The sequence below is a fragment of the Biomphalaria glabrata genome, chromosome 14, assembly GCF_947242115.1.
Source record: "Biomphalaria glabrata chromosome 14, xgBioGlab47.1, whole genome shotgun sequence".
NCBI classification, from domain to species: domain Eukaryota; kingdom Metazoa; phylum Mollusca; class Gastropoda; family Planorbidae; genus Biomphalaria; species Biomphalaria glabrata.
The window spans coordinates 9907659-9917433 of NC_074724.1; the positions used below are offsets into that span (position 1 = coordinate 9907659).

General features: G+C 33.9%; 1 long non-coding RNA gene across 1 annotated transcript; it reads left to right on the plus strand.

Moving 5' to 3' along the window:
• Positions 1-4: 4 nt before the first annotated feature.
• Positions 5-7536, plus strand: LOC129922940 (uncharacterized). Its single transcript, XR_008774865.1, has 3 exons — positions 5-4731; positions 4846-5012; positions 7448-7536. It is a non-coding gene; the product is annotated as an uncharacterized LOC129922940 (long non-coding RNA).
• The last annotated feature ends 2239 nt before the right edge of the window (positions 7537-9775 follow it).

Sequence of the window (9775 nt, forward strand, 5' to 3'; positions counted from 1 at the left end):
TTCCAGAGGAAACCAGATGGAGCTACTGGACCTGCAGTTTGACACTGTTCTGAAGCCAAAATACGCTGATGTTGGCGTTCCAGATTTCTACCAGTTTCTTCCCAGAGAGAAGTTTCCAAACTTATTCTGCGCAGCTGCTAGAATTCTAGCGATGTTTGGGAATACGTACGTTTGCGAACAGTTTTTTTTTCAGAATGATCAACAAAACAGCATTACGATCAAGACTGACTGATAAGCATCTGAGAGCAACCTTGCAGCTTGCCTCTACACGCGACTTCAGGCCTACCGTCGATGGTCTGGTCTCTGCCAAACGCTCTCAGCTGAGTGGACAGAAACATGAGTGACGAGCCATCTGCAGTAGGCCTAGAAATTATAGTTGTTGTTTTTTGGGGAACTACAGTTTCTGCTTTTTTATAAGTGACAGAGACAACGTTAACTTATTTTAGTAAACTAAACTGCCTGTACAAGTAATAAACTAAACTAAATGTAATTAATATTTATAAAAACTTTATTTTAGCATTTAACTGCAATAACAGTAGTGTTCGTAAAATTTAATGAAAAAAATTCTTTTTTGTGGTTGTTACTTTCCACTGTGGCCCACATGCTGAAATGAGTTTGAGACCCCTTGACTAAGCAATGTTAAGTCTTTACAGAACAATTCATGACAGTCGACACAACTACAGAGTTGGGTATATTTTGTCGCTAAAATAGAAAAAAAAAATACAAGCGCTCGTTCGCAATATTCTTTTGTCGGAAATTTCGATGCACCATTTACTAACAGGTAATACAGTTTATATTGTTAGAAAATAATGTATAATATGTAAAATAATGTATTTTCTATGTATCATGGGCGTAATCTGGAGTTGTTGTTTTTTTGCGCGTGGCTACAAATAAAGGGTAATAACAAATTATTCAGTTATTCTTTCTTTGCGCACAAACACAAACGCAACGTTAGCAAATATTTGACTTTACTGTTAGGCCCGCTGCTTTTTAAATGTAGCAACGACATGACTACCTAAATGGCATTATTCACCTTAAACTTAGGTAGCATTTAGGTTGTCTATAGCCATCGATTCATCATTGATGAGCATGTACACCATACTAAATGTGTCTCATTAAAAAAAAAAGAAAATAAATCTTACAGTATGAGAGATATGGATATAAATGTAGGGCATTTTTGTAGTCTGTTTTATTATTAGTTTAAATGTTCTCGGGGAAAATTTAACAAAGGCCTTAAACAGGACTTTGATTATTTAATAAATAGGTATTAAATTGTATTTGCATTAACAAGTAATTTTAATTGCAATATGCATATTTGTTATAATTAATAATAATTTATTTTTACTTGATAATTTTATCAGTCCCTAGCAGACACACCATCATCACCCAGTACTACATAAATTAATAAACGATGTGTATGATGATTTACAATTAAGCTATAAATGTAATTCAGTGATGTTTGTACAATTATGTGAATAATAACCAATATGAATGAAATGTACACACACAAATACATATGGCATAATATGAAGTAAATAATTTATAATTACAGTCTAATTTAATACTTAAATAGTTTTTAAAACAAAAAAGGCACCTTATAGTATGTTGCTGAATAACACAGATGTCAACAAGATTTTAGTTTCCAACTCAAGACAAAGATTCCATAGTAGGTTCAGTTAAACTTTCTTACGAATCCATAATAAAATAACTTCACAATATAAAATAAATAAATAAGTCTTGTCCGAATAAGGAATGAATTATTTCCCATGGCTGTGCAGCCCAAGATGTGACCTACATATTTTGCCACACCGAGGGCAAGCATAACCATCATCCGTAGGTGGTCGATTTAGATGTTATTTTCGCCGTCTTCGTTTGACCTCTGCAGCGGATTTTCTTTTGGCCTCAAATGTGTATCCAGCGGCCTTTGTGAGTGACCTCCAGCTGTCTCGTTATGACGACGCATGCAATCAGGTGCTCTCTTCTATGTCAGCCAAAGAAAGTTGACGCCTAAACTGGTTTTTAAAGCGTTTCCGTGGAGCGCCTCTGTTACGTCGACCACCTTTTAACTCACAAAAAAAAAAGACTGCCTTCGGCATACGGTCGTCTCCCATACTTAATACGTGCCCTACCCAGCTTAACTGTCGGACCATAACAAATCCCTCTATACTGTCCATACCGGCGTTCGCAAGGACATCGCTGTTTGTAGTGCTGTCTTGCCACCGTATCTCCATGATTGAGCGCAAACATCTTTGTTGAAAGCGATCAAGTAGTCTTAGTTCTGTATAATGTCCATGTCTCAGAGCCATATAAAAAAAATTGAGATAATAACTTCTTGGTAGACATCGATTTTGTTGGGCAGGCGGAGCAATTAATTCCGCCGAACCTTCACCTGAAGGCGTCCAAAAGCCCTACTGGCCCTACCGAGACGGTTATCAATTGTCATTTTCTGAAATATGAAATGCTTCACGCCATTTTCTATTGGGAAGTGACCAGAAAGGGCACTATCGTGTCTGATCTGGCCTCTTTGTCCAACGTGAAACTGCTTGAAAAATGGATAGGGACGTAGATGGGCATTCTAGCCTGGCCAAAATCCTCTAAAAACCATCGCGACTGACCGTGTCGAAAGCCTTGGTGAGGTCCACAAGGCAACGTATAGGTTTAGGTTCTGCTCTTTGCATTTTTCTTGTAATTTTAGCAGAACAAATATCATGTAAGGTGTACCTCTAACGGTTCTCAAATATGAAATAAAACTCACCTCAAATAGGGGTCAAAAGTCATTATGAGTATATAGAAAGCAATTGTTAAGGCTGTCCATAACGTTAAGGAAAGGACAAAACTTACGCCGGAAAAAGGTACTGCTTACATCTAAAGTGTAAAATGCGAGAATGCACAGAACATACAAGAAGAAAAAATGACGTCATTTCATAATCTCGACGAAGCGAGAAAGGGATAACATACAGCACAGATTAAAATAAGACACATGACGTCATCGTCTCTTGAGGAAAGCGGCACTATAAGTTTAAGAACATGTTAACTACAAAACTAGCTGCGACAAACTTTAAGTCATATGTTTTTTATTTAATAATACTTTCCCAATGTCATCAGTCACCTAAGTCTATAATTCCACTGAAAACAAAATTATCTTAACTGACATGACCATTTACATAGACTTTAGTCTATATTATTTTTCAAATCGTCGAAAAAAGCAAATACCATTTAAAATCTTATACTTTTAAAAACATGTAACAAAACATGGATCGGGAAAGACAGATAAAAAGAAAAAATAGAAAAATAAAAAGCGACAATTGGTTGGATCCTTTACATTACAAGTAAAAGTAAATTACTAAAGAAAATGTTTTCCCCTTCTAAACGCAATTCATAAACCTAGTTGAATCTAATGATAATACCTTCAGGGATAAACTAAACATCTCTATTTGCCTCTGAATGTAATCGACAAAAAAAAAACACTTTAATATTCACAAGGATGCAGATTTTAAACTCAAACTACTGTACAGGTTGGGTTTAAACCCCGAAACCAAAATTGGATTACGCCCGTGATAGGTTTGTATGTATAATGTATGTATGTATGTATGCAGTGCCGGCCCTAACATTGCGGGGTCTTATGTGAAACGGATTGCGCGGTGCCTAGTCTTGGTAGAAATTAAGATTTTGTATTAGAAAATAAATTCATTTTTGCAATAAATTCTTTATTAACGGAAAGCTGACAATGCAGTTTTTTTTTTACACATAGGATCGGCACCCAAAAATGACAATTGTATCTATTTTTCAGGAGATCTTTATGAGTTTTCATGAAAATTTTAATAATTTCAGGAGATTTCCACAAATTATTCTTATATTTTGCAATTCCAAAAAATTCCTGGAGGGCCTAGAAAATAAGGATGCCGCACAAACCCTATTAATATATATAATCTATAAGGGTTTAATGTAATGATTTAGACCTGGAATCAGCGCGGGCCTATGAAAGTGCGGGGCCCACTGCTGAGGCATAGATTGCAGTGGCCTAAGGCAGGCCCAGTATGTATGTATGTATGTATGTATGTATGTATGTATGTATGTATGTATGTATGTATGTATGTATGTATGTATGTATGTATGTGTGTATGTATGTCTTTATGAATCTGTTTACTAATGCATATACGTTTGTTAGCTCTTATGCATGTATGTATGCATTGTATATATATATCAATCCGTCCCAATGTCTTATTGATAAACAATTTAAGGTAACTTTGTTTTATAGCACTTCGTGAGACGATGCACCGAAAATCAAACTAAAGTGTACGCCTATTGACGACTACTGACCAGTAACATGTTTGATGAAAGTGAAGACAACGAATTTACTATCAAGTTTTCTATGCCATCCAGATTATTGATTTGGCAGTCATGAATTATTCCTAAGTCATAATGGATAGTCACGACATCCAAATCTATGCTTTAAGTACCTGCCTTTTTAATAATAGTTTATTTTTATATATTCTGTCTTTGGGAATGTATCTATCTATCTAACTGTCCATCTATCTATCTATTTATGCGAGGTCGAGAGGCTAGGTATGCTTGAACTTGGCTAGCTATGAAGGCTGTTCGAGGTTCGACACCCTACTCTAGCAGAATTGTGTTTACTGAGCGTCTAAAGGCAGCACGGAAAACCTCCCCGGATACCACTTCTCCCACTGGTCCACATATGAGATTGGACCATAGCACTCTGAGCATGATGTAAGCATGAAAGTATAGCTATAAAAAGTTATAATTTAATTTTAATTTTACCTATCTATCTATCTATTTATTACGCGATTTTCAGATAATATTGTAACTTTGCTATCTTTCCAGGCTCTCTACAACAATGCCCAACACGACACTAACTACTTTAAGAACTTGACAACTTTGGACACGTTAATAACCAATGAATCAGAGCCAAGAGTGTAGGATGGGCAACATATGACACTGACTTTATAAATGCGTCATCTTAGATACGTTGTGAAGTTCTTTCCTGGGGGGTAAAATAAACTTTATTAATAACGTTCTTTCTCGACTATTTATTTCTCATTGTAATAGAATATTTTAGATTTTAGATTTTAGATGATTATTGAACAAATGTTAGTAGGCATCGGGAAGTTAAAAATGACGCAAAAAATAAAAAAATAAAAAATAGAACGGTAATAGAATCTTAACGAAAGTTAAGACTGCTACGCTAGGCACTAGGATGTCTTTTTTTTCCCTTTTGTTTAGACTTAAGACGCTACAGCGAGGTGGATATAGGAATGTTCTCTCTTGTTGAATTCAAAGTTACGAGCCGACCATGCGGCGTAGCAGAAACCAGTATTTAGTGTTCTCCCCCCCCCCCCCCTCTTTTTATTCTGAGCCGTGTTCTTTGTCACCGCGAAAGTTACGTGGGGTAACTCTGGTCCGACTTGCAGAGATAAAAGAGTTATCTTTCCATGACTTTTTCATCGAGGTTTACAGAGTCAACTTGCATGCGTGGTGTGCCGCATGGTTGGGGCGACGTAAAGAAATATATACACATAAAATTCTTTATAGTAACAGTTCCTAGTGTGATTCATCTTGCTCGTGCTACTTAAAGTTTACAAGTCAAACATTACTAAAATAACTTAGTGAACCAGTGATATATTTTAGAGGCTAACAACAACGACAAAACTGACAGCAACCAACTACTCTTTAAAGCAGGCATGTCAAACTCATTAAGGTGTATGGGCCTATGAAAAACTTACTATGACCTGAAGGGTCACCGCCAAAAATCAGTTGGAAAACATGGTCTACTAGTTTTATGTAAATTAGAAACAATACACTAGAACACAATAATTTATGGAATACCTGTACTTACTTTTCTGGGATACAAGTTTACATACTACTGACACTTTCATCACTGATGACAAATTTTGATTAGATAATCTCGAACCGTAAGATGTTTTTCGTAGCTTTCATTATGGAAGAGACTGCTGACATAAATAAGTGCTTGCAAACATATACAGAATTCTAGCTGCAAACTTCCACAATTAAACTTACCGTTCAGGTGGATCATTTTATGTTACCAGCTCTAGTAAAATAGTTTTAAAAATCTGTGGGATGTAATTTTTACAAAATTTAAGTTTTAATAAAGAAGATCTTTATTTTTGTATTCTTTTTTAAAATTTATTTTATACTTTTATAAATTACTGGCAATTTAAGCGCAACCAAGCATTTTATTAATGTATTAATTTTTGCCAATTCTTGAACTAATGTAAAATGCCATTGAATATACTTGTTGCTATACTGAAATTAAACACATATTCTGATGTATGCAATCAGTATTCATAAATTAATAGTAAACCTTCAGGTCATTGTTATCCAGCTCATTAGCTCACAATAAATGATGCAAATATTGTTATATAGATAATGCAGCACTAGGTACCAGGTAACCGAGCCTCGCTCGGAAGAAAAATTTGTAAAGGAAGATGTTTAGCCGAACTCATTATAGAAACATGTTCATAATTACGAGAATAATACATTGGGCAAAGATTACCAATCCAAAGAGTTTCTTTTGTGTACTTTTGGTTCTAAATGACATTGTAGATTGTACGTGGCGATTAGAATAGCAAGTCTCTTTAGTGCACCTACAGTCTAGAAAAAAGAAACGCAGCTCACATCTTGTCGTTTAACATTGCATCATGTGCGTAAAACTATTGGTCTATTGCTGGATGGAAAGAAAGTATGTGAAGTATAACTTATGAAATGGTTACATTCAGAAGTTTAATATTGCAATTAATATATTCAGTATGGCTTTAGTACGAAACATCAAGTTTAATCAAGCTAAATCTCTTGGTTGTAGTGTACAACATGCATTCTGTAACAAAGTAAAATTAAAACATTAGTAATTAGTAAAAGCATTAGTATTCTAAAGATGCGTTTTTGTGGGAGCCTTTGGCATACTTTCGTCCACCGTATGGGAAAATTGCCCTGCCACGTGTAACTGTCAGACTACAATAAGACCCTCTATACTCTCCATACGGGCATTCACAATAACATTGCTATTTGTAGTGCAGTCTTGTCGCCATATATCCATGATGGAGTGCAAACACCTTTGGTGAAAAGGTTCAAGAAGTCTAAGTTGCTTCTGTATAGTACCCATGTCTCAGACAATATATAGGGGTTGAGAGAAACACATACGAAAATTGCTCATTTAAGAGTATAAGGTATTTCTAACAAGAAAGAGGTGAATAAAATTGTGTGAAATTTTTTTATGTCCATGAAGTTTTATGATTTATTAAAACAAAATTGGCAAATTCGGGGGATAAAGGTATAAAATATTGAATTAGCAACCTTAAATGGAAACCCTGATCTACAAATTAGAACTTAAGGGCGTTAGCTGGTTTGTTTGTTTTTCTTTTTAAGCACTTAAATATATTATTTTATGTTATTACATTATGTTTTACAGGTTAAATATGTGCCAGAAGACTCAATGGTGACCATGGACTACAGGTCAAAAAGAGTCAGAATATTTATTAATGAAAGGGAAATAGTTGTCCAAGTACCCAGCGTTGGATCAACATAGTTTTCTAACACCAATAATACATGTACTGCTGCAATGTACTGGATATTTTGATACTGTATTTATGCACAATAGACAAATAGTATGAACTTTTTTTCTCTTATGATTAATTAATATGGCAAGTAGTATATGATTTGTATTTTATTTAAATGTAGGTCTATTTATTGTTCTATAATAAGATTATAATCTTGACTATCTTAATTTTTTTTTGTTATTCTGCCTAGTTAGTCTACACAATGTAAAAGAAATGTACAACATAATAGGTATTTTTGTATTTCAATTTATTATATGTTATTTGGTAAACAATTTTTTTTTCTGCTCCAGTAAAATACAACATGGAAACAGTATTAAAAATGATCATTGAACACAGTTTTTCCACAAATCATGAGAATCCCTCTTTATATATTTTAAAAGCCTTTAAGCCTAGCTACTAAATAAAACATGCAGTTACAAATATAATGTATTGTGTTACAATTGTGTATATGACATGTGACCTGCGAGCTTTAATTCGAGTATTACTGGTGTAGTGGATTGGATTTAGATCTACGTCAAACATGGCGAATGTTTCCATCACATTTTTTGTTTATATTGCCACAAAAACTACAAATATTTGTATTATTTTTTTGCATTCTTGTTTATTATTATTATTATTATTTTAATACAGAAGTATTTAAAGGAGAAACTATGTTAGTAGGATGGTTGAACCACTGTCTGTATAAACAGTAAATGAGTTGTCAGGGAAAGAGTGTCTCTCAGTCTAACAAATTAGTTCATTACTTCAGTAAAACAAGTGAACACATAATGCTAATAAGTATTAGTTAGCAATCGATAACGTAACAATTGTTTTATGACATGACATGAATGATAGTTCATATAAAGTTATTAGATCTAAACCAGGCACGTTAAACTCATTAAGGTGCATCTGTCACATACAAAACTTTCTATGACATGAAAGGCCGCAGCCAAAAATCAGTTGTTAAACATAGTCTTCTAGTTTTATGTAAATTAGAATTAATACAATATTATACAATAATTAATGGATTGCCGTTGTCATCCCTTATCTAGAAACGATCTATTTTCGTCCTTAGTTTTTCTTTTAGTTACTGATTCTACATCATTCTTGGAAATTAAATTGTTAGTAAACTAGTGAATAAACTGAATACATAGGGGGCCTAGTAGTCACTAAAGTAAAATAGAATTACAATATATATGACTGATACATTTTCTATAAATCCTAACTCTTACATATATTTGCTTTTTTATGATGTGATTGACATGTTTAATCTAGAGTAAACCATATAGTTACTATAACATATTAAATACATTGCCTTCAATCAAATACGGTTCATGCAAAACGAGTAAGTTTGGTCAATACGAAGACAACAGTCTACACCTGGGGTGGCCAACCTTTGTCACATGCGCCAAAAGTGGCGCATTTCACACCAAGAAAAAAATCAAGAAAGAGCATGCATGGTAGCTAAAAAAAATAATTATAAATTGGTTAACCGATTTCTAAAAAAATGTTCCTTAGGAATTCAATTTACTAGTTATTACGATTTGAAAATTGACCGAAATATTTATATAACTAATGAGAATATTAAAAAAAAACAACAACCAATGAACTCGTTGTTTAATGCAATTGTTTGCTTTTTGTCTGGTTTGTGTATATCTTTCTTTTCGTAAGCCTTCGACATTTTTTTATGTTACTATTTAAGTTTTTATTGTTAGGAAAAAAAATGATGATAAAGTTATTGATATTAAGTCACACTAAGGAAAAACTAGATGGTCAGACATATTTAAGGATGCAAAGTCATGTCTAGGAAATCTTTAGTAAAAGTAAACTAAACCTCCAATGACTGGAAGAGTTACTGGAACTGTAATCTTCCTTAATTCAATTGTCCTCTTCTGAGATATTACTGCTTTTCACACCAAAAGGCTGTGTGCCATGGGGAACACTTGCAGTATGTTATGAATACCAGTTTTGAAACGTTTAAATAAAATTAGTAACATAATGATAAAAAAGAAGTTAATTCAAATGAAAATTGCATTTAAATGTGTATGAATTTTGGCCATCATTGCCATGTTAACATGTTTACAGAACTAAGAAAATGTGCCCATAGCTACGCCTGTCAGATACTGATGTGAGAAAGTATTTTCATTCACGAAAATGATCCTAAACAAGCTGAGGCGCATCTGAGTTAGTAGTTACATAAA